Raw genomic sequence first — 13,442 nt, 5'->3', positions numbered from 1 at the left:
AGCGAAGATTTCCAGGGTGGGCCCCCGGGGATGCCATACCCCGAGCAGCCTGTCGGCCCCGCTCCTAGCACGCTGGCAAGCAATGGAGTCTTCCCCGCGGCAGCCACCGCCCTCGCCCTAGCCTCGCCGTCGGTCGATGAAGAACGTCGTTCGCCCTCCTCTGGCTCGGGATTTGGAAACGGCCTGGCCTTCGCCTACTCCGTCGGGCAACTGCCTTCCGCCAGCCCCTTCCCTCGAATCCCCTTCTTCCATTTTAGACCCGATCAGGGGATTGGTCAGCCCAGCCCTGGGGTAAGAAGAGGGGTTGGGGTCGGTTCGGCTTCGGGTGCCCCGCTCGGCCAAAGGTTCCCCTCGCTTTGGAAGCACGCGAGGTCGCGGAGGGTGTCGGGGTTATTTTTTCGGCTCCCTGGCTTCGCGGGAGCGGCCTTCGGCTAGGGCCGAGGCCGTCCGGCCCGCGCAGATTTGGACCGGGGTCCGGGGCGAGTACCTGCCTCTCTCACGAAGGGAGTGTCACCGGTAAGAAGCCTCTTCCCACGTCTGCTTGCCGACTTACGCTCGCCCCGACGAGAGGCCCAACCGAAAGAGTGGAAAGGGGCAGAGATTTCCAGGGTCGCCCCACCAGGGATGCAATACCCCAGTGCAGACTGTCGGCCCTGCCCCGAACCTACTCGGTGGTTTGAAGGTTAACCTCTTGGGGAAAAGCAGCGATTCGCCTCGCGGTGCGTGCCTCCGCGGATCTAAACCCCCTCGATCGATGTGGGGCCAGAGGACCCCTTTTCCCCGTACGAAACGGCCGGCTCACCATGGGCTCGACATCCGTGGGTCGGAGAGTTGAGCGCTTACGCGCGGCGGGACCTTATAACCTGCAGCGGCTGAGGAGCGAAGATTTCCAGGGTGGGCCCCCGGGGATGCCATACCCCGAGCAGCCAGTCGGCCCCGCTCCTAGCGCGCTGACGAGCAATGGAGTCTTCCCCGCGGCAGCCACCGCCCTCGCCTCGCCGTCGGTCGATGAAGAGCCGAGTTCGCCCTCCTCTGCTCGGGACTCGGAAACGGCCTGGCCTTCGCCTACTCCGTCGGGCAACTGCCTTCCGCCAGCCCCTTCCCTCGAATCCCCTTCTTCCATTTTAGACCCGATCAGGGGATTGGTCAGCCCAGCCCTGGGGTAGGAAGAGGGGTTGGGGTCGGTTCGGCTTCCGGTGCCCCCGCTCGGCCAAAGGTCCCCTCGCTTTGGAAGCAGAGGGTGCCGGGGTTATTTTCGGCTTGACGCCTAGTCCGGTCCCTGCCGGTTCCCGTGGAGGCCCGCGGTCAAAACCAGCTCCCCGGCTGTCGGAGCCGGAGCCCCGCAGCCCGAGCGGACGCACCGAGTCCCTCATGTAAGGGATAGCCGCCCCTACGGAACGGCCCGGACTGGGACCAGGCACCCCCAGGCGCCGAAGGGGTGGGTCGGCCGTGTTGCCGAAGCTTAGCCGGCGCTGATGACCGCAGCCCCTAACGATGCCCACAGGCGGGGGAGCCAAGGAGAGCACTAGGAAGACGTGGCGGGGTCGGACGGCTCAATTTCCAGGGTGGGACCCCGGGGGTTCAGTACCCCGGGCATCCGGTCGGTTTCGCCGGCGCGACCCCAAGCCTTCCACGGCCCCCTTCGTGGGTGCAGGGATACCGTGCAGGGTGCAGGCTTAGACGCCAATTCCCCAGAAGTTTTAGGGATAGGGTTTGTCCGGGCGCCACCGCAGCGACAACCTCGCAAGAAGCTCTCTTCCACAAAAGCACGGGCAACGTTCGTGTGCGAGTGTTGGTCTCCCATGGTCTACCGACTCCCCCGGGCGGCCCAAGCGTTACGCCCACGGCCGGGCCCTCGAGCAGGCGCACCCCTGGTGCCTCTCGTAAGGGAAGGCTACGGTCCTCAACCCCTCGTATGGCGGGGAGGGCGCATTTGAAACGCTAAAGGACGAGCCCTGTTCGGGACCTGGCGGGGATCCGCGGATTGGCGAGAGGGATGGGTCTGCCGTTGGTCAGAGGGGACGCACCCCTGGGACGCAGTTTGGCATTAGCGACCGATGGCCCATCTACGACCATGTACTCCGGGAGCGCCAAGGAGGACGCGGGTGGGCTTTGGGGGCAGACTCAATTTCCAGGGTCTGGGCGCCGGGGGTGCAATACCCTTAAGCGCTCATGTCGGTTTCGTCTGCCGCCCGCCTCTGGCCCGGCTCCTAGTGACGGGTGCTGTGAACGTGCGATCGTGCTTGCGGTTGAAGAGTTCAAAGGCTACCGCTGGGGATAACACGCCCGGGGAATTTAGAAACCCCCCCCTCCGCTACAATCTCTGCTTCTGCCGGACTCGGAGGGGAGCCGCCCCGGGGGCGACCGCTCCCTCTCCTCTTCCGCGGCGTGCCGCGCGCTTCGCCGTCAGCAGCGGAGCGAACCTTTTTCTCGGTCCGCAGCTCTTCAGGCGTAGGCGGGCAGCGCTAACAGGGTACACTGGGGACCACTCGACCGCAACCGCTCCTCCGACCGACGAGCATACCTACCGCGGATACGCCACGGTGGGTCTAAGCCTCGTCGCCGCCGCGAGGAGCAGGCGGGAGCCGTCCCTTTTCGTGCTGCGGAAATAAACCGTGGACACAGAGGTGTGTCTGCGCTCTCCGACCGGGCGGGGGGCGATTGGACTTGCCCGAGGGACACTAGGCGAGGCGCTGCCGCGGGAGCCGGAGCTCCGCGCTGGACGCTGCCGCCGCCGCCGCCGCCCCCCACCCACGGTACGGTGGAGTACGCCCGTTCCATACGCTTCGTAGCAAACCTCAGCCGAAGCAGAGAGTCCTACCGCTGTGGCAGGAGCGGGGCCGTGCGAGGACCACACTGGCACCGCGCTACACAACCTTAGGCAGAGGACCACAGCCGCTCACGGGGAGCGGGGGATTGATGCGCGACCAAGACTGAGGCTAAGGAACGCTTTACCATAAACCGGCCGGGGCCAATACCCCTGACCGAGCAAAGTGCCCTGCCCCGCCGGATCGCGCTGTGTCAGATCGATCAAAAGAGCGGAGAGCCGAGACTCTACCGCTGGGAGTTTGTGGAGAACGGCCTGGCTTGCGTCCCGTCCTCCCGCCCTCGACCTCACATGGCTAGCCTCACCCGCCGGGAGCCACCCCATTGGGGACCGTAGGGCGGAGAAGGGGTCTCCGCGTCCGGAATTTACTTGTGGAGAACGGCCTGGCTTACGTCCCGTCCTCCCGCCCTCGACCTCACATGGCTAGCCTCACCCGCCGGGCGCCACCCCATTGGGGACCGTAGGGCGGAGAAGGGGTCTCCGCGTCCGGAATTTACTTGTGGAGAACGGCCTGGCTTACGTCCCGTCCTCCCGCCCTCGACCTCACACGGCTAGCCTCACCCGCCGGGCGCCACCCCATTGGGGACCGTAGGGCGGAGAAGGGGTCTCCGCGTCCGGAATTTACTTGTGGAGAACGGCCTGGCTTACGTCCCGTCCTCCCGCCCTCGACCTCACATGGCTAGCCTCACCCGCCGGGCGCCACCCCATTGGGGACCGTAGGGCGGAGAAGGGGTCTCCGCGTACGGAATTTCTTGTGGAGAACGGCCTGGCTTACGTCCCGTCCTCCCATGGCTAGCCTCACCCGCCGGGCGCCACCCCATTGGGGACCGTAGGGCGGAGAAGGGGTCTCCGCGTCCGGAATTTCTTGTGGAGAACGGCCTGGCTTACGTCCCGTCCTCCCGCCCTCGACCTCACATGGCTAGCCTACCCCGCCGGGCGCCGCTCCATTGGGGATACGGTACGGCAAAGCGCGACGCCGCACGATGCCAACACTTTGTGCAAAAACCTGGCAGAGTCGACCAAAACCTCGCTTCTTTGACCGGTATTTTTGATGCTTTTCTCTGCCGCCGAAGGTGCACTGAGGGTCGGATCGCCCAAAATTTTTACCGGTCGTTTTGGTCTGCGGTTCTTCCGAGAGGTGCCCGCCTGACAGTTCTTTTTCAGCAGCCTCCGAAAGGCCATCCAGCGGGCAAGCCAGGGGTTGGCAGCCGCCGGCGGTGAGCCTTCCCCGGCCGGGGCAGACGGCTCCGACCGCAAAATTTTTTCGACTTTCGCCGAGGCCAAAACCCCATGCACTTTTAAAGCCTGCCCGCAGCGCCGTCTCCTGTCAGACGTCCCTTGCCGCCTGCGGTGGTCCTCGCCCGGCAGAGAGAAGCCGGAGTCGCCCCCTCTCCGGTTCTTTTTCACCATTCCGGAGCTCTGAAATCTGCCGGACACCGAGTGACCGAGGACGCTTCCAGGAGGGCGGCAGCGAGAGGCAGAGTGCCACCGGTCGGGTCGCCGGTTCTCCCACACTTTGAAAATTTTTCGCTTGTTCTGGTGGGATGGAGAGAGAGCGTGGCTTATGCGCCCTCTGCCCCGCGGTCCGCCCTGGCTGGCCTTACGCCGGTGGTTCGCCAGGCCACCGGCACCTTGTACGGCGGGGACGGCGTGGCTTATGCGCCCGTCAACCCACCTACTCGCCCCGGCTAGCCTTTTACCCGGAGGGCGCCACGCTCCGGGTACCAGTGAGCGGCACGAACCCAGTCATACCATGCCGCTCACCTCGCGCCCTCTCCGGCCTCCGCCGCGGAGACCTCCCGCTAGGACCTGCGGGGGGCGATTTCTGCCAAAATCTACAAAGTCCCCGATGGTTAAGGACGTAGACTGTTGAGCGGGACCTACACACTCTTGTAGCCGATGGGGCTCGCCATTTCCCGCAGAAAATGGACCACCTCCCGCAGAGGAACATGAAATGCCCCTTCCCGCGGGACCCGAAGGACCGCTCTGTCCGAGCAGGCCTCCAGGACCACGGCACGCAAAAGCGACTCAGTCCCGCTGGCATTACGGATCTGACTTTGTGCAAAAACCAGGCAGAGTCGACCAAAACCTCCCTTCTTTGACCGGTGTTTTTGTTGCTTTTCTCTGCCGCCGAAGGTGCACTGAGGGTCGGATCGCCCAAAATTTTTACCGGTCGTTTTGGTCTGCGGTTCTTCCGAGAGGTGCCCGCCTGACAGTTCTTTTTCAGCAGCCTCCGAAAGGGCATCCAGCGGGCAAGCCAGGGGTTGGCAGCCGCCGGCGGTGAGCCTTCCCCGGCCGGGGCAGACAGCTCCGACCGCAAATTTTTTTCGACTTTCGCCGAGGCCAAAACCCCATGCACTTTTAAAGCCTGCCCGCAGCGCCGTCTCCTGGCAGACGTCCCTTGCCGCCTGCGGTGGTCCTCGCCCGGCAGAGAGAAGCCGGTTTCGCCCTCTCACCGGTTCTTTTTCACCATTCCGGAGCTCTGAAATCTGCCGGACACCGAGTGACCGAGGACGCTTCCAGGAGGGCGGCAGCGAGAGGCAGAGTGCCACCGGTCGGGTCCCCGGTTCTCCCACACTTTGAAAATTTTTCGCTTGTTCTGGTGGGATGGAGAGAGAGCGTGGCTTATGCGCCCTCTGCCCCGCGGTACGCCCTTGGCTAGCCTTACGCCGGTGGTTCGCCAGGCCACCGGCACCTTGTACAGCGGGGACGGCGTGGCTTATGCGCCCTCTGCCCCGCGGTCCGCCCTGTCTAGCCTTACGCCGGTGGTTCGCCAGGCCACCGGCACCTTGTACGGCGGGGACGGCGTGGCTTATGCGCCCGTCAACCCACCTGCTCGCCCCGGCTAGCCTTTTACCCGGAGGGCGCCACGCTCCGGGTAGCAGTGAGCGGCACGAGCCCAGTCATACCATGCCGCTCACCTCGCACCTTTTCCGGCCTCCGCCGCGGAGACCTCCCGCTAGGACATGCGGGGGGCGATCTTGACCAAAATCTACAAAGTCCCCGATGGTTAAGGACGTAGACTGTTGAGCGGGACCTACACACTCTTGCAGCCGAAGGGGCTCGCCATTTCCCGCAGAAAATGGACCACCTCCCGCAGAGGAACATGAAATGCCCCTTCCCGCGGGACCCGAAAGGACCGCCCTGTCCGAGCAGGCCTCCAGGACCACGGCACGCAAAAGCGACTCAGTCCCGCTGGCATTACGGATCTGACTTAGTGCAAAAACCTGGCAGAGTCGACCAAAACTCCCCTTCTCTGACCGGTATTTTTGTTGCTTTTCTCTGCCGCCGAAGGTGCACTACGGGTCGGATCGCCCAAAATTTTTACCGGTCGTTTTGGTCTGCGGTTCTTCCGAGAGGTGCCCGCCTGACAGTTCTTTTTCAGAAGCCTCCGAAAGGCCATCCAGCGGGCAAGCCATGAGTTGGCAGCCGCCGGCGGTGAGCCTTCCCCGGCCGGGGCAGACAGCTCCGACCGCATAATTTTTTCGACTTTTGCCGAGGCCAAAACCCCATGCACTTTTAAAGCCTGCCCGCAGCGCCGTCTCCTGTCAGACGTCCCCGCCGCCTGCGGTGGTCCTCGCCCGGCAGAGAGAAGCCGGAGTCGCCCTCTCTCCGGTTCTTTTTCACCATTCCGGAGGTCTGAAATCTGCCGTACTCCGAGTGACCGAGGACGCTTCCAGGAGGACGGCAGCGAGAGGCAGAGTGCCACCGGTCGGGAAGCCGGTTCTCCCACACTTTGAAAATTTTTCGCTTGTGCTGGTGGGATGGAGAGAGAGCGTGGCTTATGCGCCCTCTGCCCCGCGGTACGCCCTTGGCTAGCCTTACGCCGGTGGTTCGCCAGGCCACCGGCACCTTGTACGGCGGGGACGGCGTGGCTTATGCGCCCGTCAACCCACCTACTCGCCCCGGCTAGCCTTTTACCCGGAGGGCGCCACGCTCCGGGTAGCAGTGAGCGGCACGAGCCCAGTCATACCATGCCGCTCACCTCGCACCTTTTCCGGCCTCCGCCGCGGAGACCTCCCGCTAGGACATGCGGGGGGCGATCTTGACCAAAATCTACAAAGTCCCCGATGGTTAAGGACGTAGACTGTTGAGCGGGACCTACACACTCTTGCAGCCGAAGGGGCTCGCCATTTCCCGCAGAAAATGGACCACCTCCCGCAGAGGAACATGAAATGCCCCTTCCCGCGGGACCCGAAGGACCACTCTGTCCGAGCAGGCTTCCAGGACCACGGCACGCAAGAGCGACTCAGTCCCGCTGGCATTACGGATCTGACTTAGTGCAAAAACCTGGCAGAGTCGACCAAAACTCCCCTTCTCTGACCGGTATTTTTGTTGCTTTTCTCTGCCGCCGAAGGTGCACTACGGGTCGGATCGCCCAAAATTTTTACCGGTCGTTTTGGTCTGCGGTTCTTCCGAGAGGTGCCCGCCTGACAGTTCTTTTTCAGCAGCCTCCGAAAGGCCATCCAGCGGGCAAGCCAGGGGTTGGCAGCCGCCGGCGGTGAGCCTTCCCCGGCCGGGGCAGACAGCTCCGACCGCATAATTTTTTCGACTTTCGCCGAGGCCAAAACCCCTTGCACTTTTAAAGCCTGCCCGCAGCGCCGTCTCCTGTCAGACGTCCCCGCCGCCTGCGGTGGTCCTCGCCCGGCAGAGAGAAGCCGGAGTCGCCCTCTCTCCGGTTCTTTTTCACCATTCCGGAGCTCTTAAATCTGCCATACTCCGAGTGACCGAGGACGCTTCCAGGAGGGCGGCAGCGAGAGGCAGAGTGCAACTGGTCGGGAAGCCGGTTCTCCCACACTTTGAAAATTTTTCGCTTGTGCTGGTGGGATGGAGAGAGCGTGGCTTATGCGCCCTCTGCCCCGCGGTACGCCCTTGGCTAGCCTTACGCCGGTGGTTCGCCAGGCCACCGGCACCTTGTACGGCGGGGACGGCGTTGCTTATGCGCCCGTCATCCCACCTACTCGCCCCGGCTAGCCTTTTACCCGGAGGGCGCCACGCTCCGGGTAGCAGTGAGCGGCACGAGCCCAGTCATACCATGCCGCTCACCTCGCACCTTTTCCGGCCTCCGCCGCGGAGACCTCCCGCTAGGACATGCGGGGGGCGATCTTGACCAAAATCTACAAAGTCCCCGATGGTTAAGGACGTAGACTGTTGAGCGGGACCTACACACTCTTGCAGCCGAAGGGGCTCGCCATTTCCCGCAGAAAATGGACCACCTCCCGCAGAGGAACATGAAATGCCCCTTCCCGCGGGACCCGAAGGACCACTCTGTCCGAGCAGGCTTCCAGGACCACGGCACGCAAGAGCGACTCAGTCCCGCTGGCATTACGGATCTGACTTAGTGCAAAAACCTGGCAGAGTCGACCAAAACTCCCCTTCTCTGACCGGTATTTTTGTTGCTTTTCTCTGCCGCCGAAGGTGCACTACGGGTCGGATCGCCCAAAATTTTTACCGGTCGTTTTGGTCTGCGGTTCTTCCGAGAGGTGCCCGCCTGACAGTTCTTTTTCAGCAGCCTCCGAAAGGCCATCCAGCGGGCAAGCCAGGGGTTGGCAGCCGCCGGCGGTGAGCCTTCCCCGGCCGGGGCAGACAGCTCCGACCGCATAATTTTTTCGACTTTCGCCGAGGCCAAAACCCCATGCACTTTTAAAGCCTGCCCGCAGCGCCGTCTCCTGTCAGACGTCCCCGCCGCCTGCGGTGGTCCTCGCCCGGCAGAGAGAAGCCGGAGTCGCCCTCTCTCCGGTTCTTTTTCACCATTCCGGAGCTCTTAAATCTGCCATACTCCGAGTGACCGAGGACGCTTCCAGGAGGGCGGCAGCGAGAGGCAGAGTGCAACCGGTCGGGAAGCCGGTTCTCCCACACTTTGAAAATTTTTCGCTTGTGCTGGTGGGATGGAGAGAGAGCGTGGCTTATGCGCCCTCTGCCCCGCGGTACGCCCTTGGCTAGCCTTACGCCGGTGGTTCGCCAGGCCACCGGCACCTTGTACGGCGGGGACGGCGTTGCTTATGCGCCCGTCATCCCACCTACTCGCCCCGGCTAGCCTTTTACCCGGAGGGCGCCACGCTCCGGGTAGCAGTGAGCGGCACGAGCCCAGTCATACCATGCCGCTCACCTCGCACCTTTTCCGGCCTCCGCCGCGGAGACCTCACGCTCTGTTCTGCGGAGAGCGATTTTGGGCAAAATCTACAAAGTCCCCGATGGTTAAGGACGTAGACTGTTCAGCGGGACCTACACACTCTTGTAGCCGAAGGGGCTCGCCATTTCCCGCAGAAAATGGATCACCTCCCGCAGAGGAACATGAAATGCCCCTTCCCGCGGGACCCGCAGGACCGCTCTGTCCGAGCAGGCCTCCAGGACCACGGCACGCAAAAGCGACTCAGTCCCGCTGGCATTACGGATCTGACTTAGTGCAAAAACCTGGCAGAGTCGACCAAAACTCCCCTTCTCTGACCGGTATTTTTGTTGCTTTTCTCTGCCGCCGAAGGTGCACTACGGGTCGGATCGCCCAAAATTTTTACCGGTCGTTTTGGTCTGCGGTTCTTCCGAGAGGTGCCCGCCTGACAGTTCTTTTTCAGAAGCCTCCGAAAGGGCATCCAGCGGGCAAGCCAGGGGTTGGCAGCCGCCGGCGGTGAGCCTTCCCCGGCCGGGGCAGACAGCTCCGACCGCATAATTTTTTCGACTTTTGCCGAGGCCAAAACCCCATGCACTTTTAAAGCCTGCCCGCAGCGCCGTCTCCTGTCAGACGTCCCCGCCGCCTGCGGTGGTCCTCGCCCGGCAGAGAGAAGCCGGAGTCGCCCTCTCTCCGGTTCTTTTTCACCATTCCGGAGCTCTTAAATCTGCCGTACTCCGAGTGACCGAGGACGCTTCCAGGAGGGCGGCAGCGAGAGGCAGAGTGCCACCGGTCGGGAAGCCGGTTCTCCCACACTTTGAAAATATTTCGCTTGTGCTGGTGGGATGGAGAGAGAGCGTGGCTTATGCGCCCTCTGCCCCGCGGTCCGCCCTGGCTAGCCTTACGCCGGTGGTTCGCCAGGCCACCGGCACCTTGTACGGCGGGGACGGCGTTGCTTATGCGCCCGTCATCCCACCTACTCGCCCCGGCTAGCCTTTTACCCGGAGGGCGCCACGCTCCGGGTAGCAGTGAGCGGCACGAGCCCAGTCATACCATGCCGCTCACCTCGCACCTTTTCCGGCCTCCGCCGCGGAGACCTCACGCTCTGTTCTGCGGAGAGCGATTTTGGGCAAAATCTACAAAGTCCCCGATGGTTAAGGACGTAGACTGTTGAGCGGGACCTACACACTCTTGTAGCCGAAGGGGCTCGCCATTTCCCGCAGAAAATGGATCACCTCCCGCAGAGGAACATGAAATGCCCCTTCCCGCGGGACCCGAAGGACCGCTCTGTCCGAGCAGGCCTCCAGGACCACGGCACGCAAAAGCGACTCAGTCCCGCTGGCATTACGGATCTGACTTAGTGCAAAAACCTGGCAGAGTCGACCAAAACTCCCCTTCTCTGACCGGTATTTTTGCTGCTTTTCTCTGCCGCCGAAGGTGCACTACGTGTCGGATCGCCCAAAATTTTTACCGGTCGTTTTGGTCTGCGGTTCTTCCGAGAGGTGCCCGCCTGACAGTTCTTTTTCAGCAGCCTCCGAAAGGGCATCCAGCGGGCAAGCCAGGGGTTGGCAGCCGCCGGCGGTGAGCCTTCCCCGGCCGGGGCAGACAGCTCCGACCGCATAATTTTTTCGAACTTCTCCGAGGTCAAAATCCCAGGCACTCCGACGGAAGGTCCGCCGCGCGTCTCCCGTCTGACGTCCCCGCCGCTCGCGGTGGTCCTCGCCCGGCAGGGAGCTGCCGGATTCGCCCTCTTACCGGTTCTTTTTCACCTTTCCGGAGCTCTGATATCTGCCGCACACACAGTGACCGAGGACGCTTCCAGGAGGGCGGCAGCGAGAGGCAGAGTGCCACCGGGCGGGTCCTCGGTTCTCCCACACTTAGAAAATTTTTGCGCTTGTGCTGGTGCGAGGACGTAGGTCTTTCGACCGGGGCAAGCCTGGAGGGCGGTAGCCGGGATTGGCGCCCTATTCCCGGCTAGCTCTCGGAGGCTTCACCCGGTTGGAGGTTGGAGCTCCGACTTCCATGGGCATGTTCCTCACCGGGACCTACGACCAAGTGTGGCCGAGGGACAGTGACACATTCCCGGGTAGCCTGAGTGGCTGCTCCCGCTGAGCTACTTCCATGGGCACTATTCCTCCCCGGGACTTGCCGCCAAGTCTTGGCCGGGGGACAGTGACACATTCCCGGGTAGCCTGAGTGGCTTCTCCCGCTGAGCTCTTACTTCCATGGGCATGTTCCTCACCGGGACCAACTACCAAGTGTGGCCGGGTTTCGAGCTCCAAACTCGGCTTGCACTTGGTCGCTTGGGGGGTCCCCTCCGCTCCGGGAAGGGCGCCCTCCAGCGGGCAGACGAGGGTACTTCTAGTCTGCCCGAGCTCCATGGGGCCCCTCTCGCCCCTAGGCTCCCCGCCCAGGGTTCCAGGGTCCCGGATAAAGCCACCCTGCCGAGTTCGGTATAGGGTACCGGGCCTGGCTGGAATCACGCCGGGATCGGTGAGACCTCCTCGGCCGCGGCTCAGCCTCCAAACTCCCTTTCGCGGTTCTCTTCCCTTCAACTTCCATGGGCATGTTCCACACCGGGACCTCCGACCAAGTGTGGCCGGGGAACAGTCACCCATGCCCGGGTAGCCTCAGCGGCTGCTCCCGCTGAGGTCAACTTGGAGGTTGGAGCTCCGACTTCCATGGGCACTATTCCTCCCCGGGACCTGCCGCCAAGTCTGGCCGGGGGACAGTGACACATTCCCGGGTAGCCCTGAGCGGCTGCTCCCGCTGAACTCTTACTTCCATGGGCATGTTCCTCATCAGGAACCAACGACCAAGTGTGGCCCAGGGACAGTGACACATTCCCGGTTAGCCTGAGTGGCTGCTCCCGCTGAGCTACTTCCATGAGCACTATTCCTCCCCGGGACCTGCCGCCAAGTCCGGCCGGGGGACAGTGACACATTCCCGGGTAGCCTGAGCGGCTGCTCCCGCTGAGCTACTTCCATGGGCACTATTCCTCCCCGGGACTTGCCGCCAAGTCTTGGCCGGGGGACAGTGACACATTGCCGGGTAGCCTGAGTGGCTGCTCCCGCTGAGCTCTTACTTCCATGGGCATGTTCCTCACCGGGACATACTACCAAGTGTGGCCGGGTTTCGAGCTCCAAACTCGGCTTGCACTTGGTCGCTTGGGGGTCCCCTCCGCTCCGGGAAGGGCGCCCTCCAGCGGGCAGACGAGGGTACTTCTAGTCTGCCCGAGCTCCATGGGGCCCCTCTCGCCCCTAGGCTCCCCGCCCAGGGTTCCAGGGTCCCGGATACAGCCACCCTGCCGAGTTCGGTATAGGGTACCGGGCCTGGCTGGAATCACGCCGGGATCGGTGAGACCTCCTCGGCCGCGGCTCAGCCTCCAAACTCCCTTTCGCGGTTCTCTTCCCTTCAACTTCCATGGGCATGTTCCACACCGGGACCTCCGACCAAGTGTGGCCGGGGAACAGTCACCCATGCCCGGGTAGCCTCAGCGGCTGCTCCCGCTGAGGTCAACTTGGAGGTTGGAGCTCCGACTTCCATGGGCACTATTCCTCCCCGGGACCTGCCGCCAAGTCTGGCCGGGGGACAGTGACACATTCCCGGGTAGCCCTGAGCGGCTGCTCCCGCTGAACTCTTACTTCCATGGGCATGTTCCTCATCAGGAACCAACGACCAAGTGTGGCCCAGGGACAGTGACACATTCCCGGTTAGCCTGAGTGGCTGCTCCCGCTGAGCTACTTCCATGAGCACTATTCCTCCCCGGGACCTGCCGCCAAGTCTGGCCGGGGGACAGTGACACATTCCCGGGTAGCCTGAGCGGCTGCTCCCGCTGAGCTACTTCCATGGGCACTATTCCTCCCCGGGACTTGCCGCCAAGTCTTGGCCGGGGGACAGTGACACATTGCCGGGTAGCCTGAGTGGCTGCTCCCGCTGAGCTCTTACTTCCATGGGCATGTTCCTCACCGGGACATACTACCAAGTGTGGCCGGGTTTCGAGCTCCAAACTCGGCTTGCACTTGGTCGCTTGGGGGTCCCCTCCGCTCCGGGAAGGGCGCCCTCCAGCGGGCAGACGAGGGTACTTCTAGTCTGCCCGAGCTCCATGGGGCCCCTCTCGCCCCTAGGCTCCCCGCCCAGGGTTCCAGGGTCCCGGATACAGCCACCCTGCCGAGTTCGGTATAGGGTACCGGGCCTGGCTGGAATCACGCCGGGATCGGTGAGACCTCCTCGGCCGCGGCTCAGCCTCCAAACTCCCTTTCGCGGTTCTCTTCCCTTCAACTTCCATGGGCATGTTCCACACCGGGACCTCCGACCAAGTGTGGCCGGGGAACAGTCACCCATGCCCGGGTAGCCTCAGCGGCTGCTCCCGCTGAGGTCAACTTGGAGGTTGGAGCTCCGACTTCCATGGGCACTATTCCTCCCCGGGACCTGCCGCCAAGTCTGGCCGGGGGACAGTGACACATTCCCGGGTAGCTTGAGCGGCTTCTCCCGCTGAACTCTTACTTC

This window comes from Engystomops pustulosus, unplaced genomic scaffold (assembly GCF_040894005.1).
Source record: "Engystomops pustulosus unplaced genomic scaffold, aEngPut4.maternal MAT_SCAFFOLD_757, whole genome shotgun sequence".
Lineage (NCBI taxonomy): Eukaryota > Metazoa > Chordata > Amphibia > Anura > Leptodactylidae > Engystomops > Engystomops pustulosus.
Note: the sequence above shows the minus strand (reverse complement) of the source record.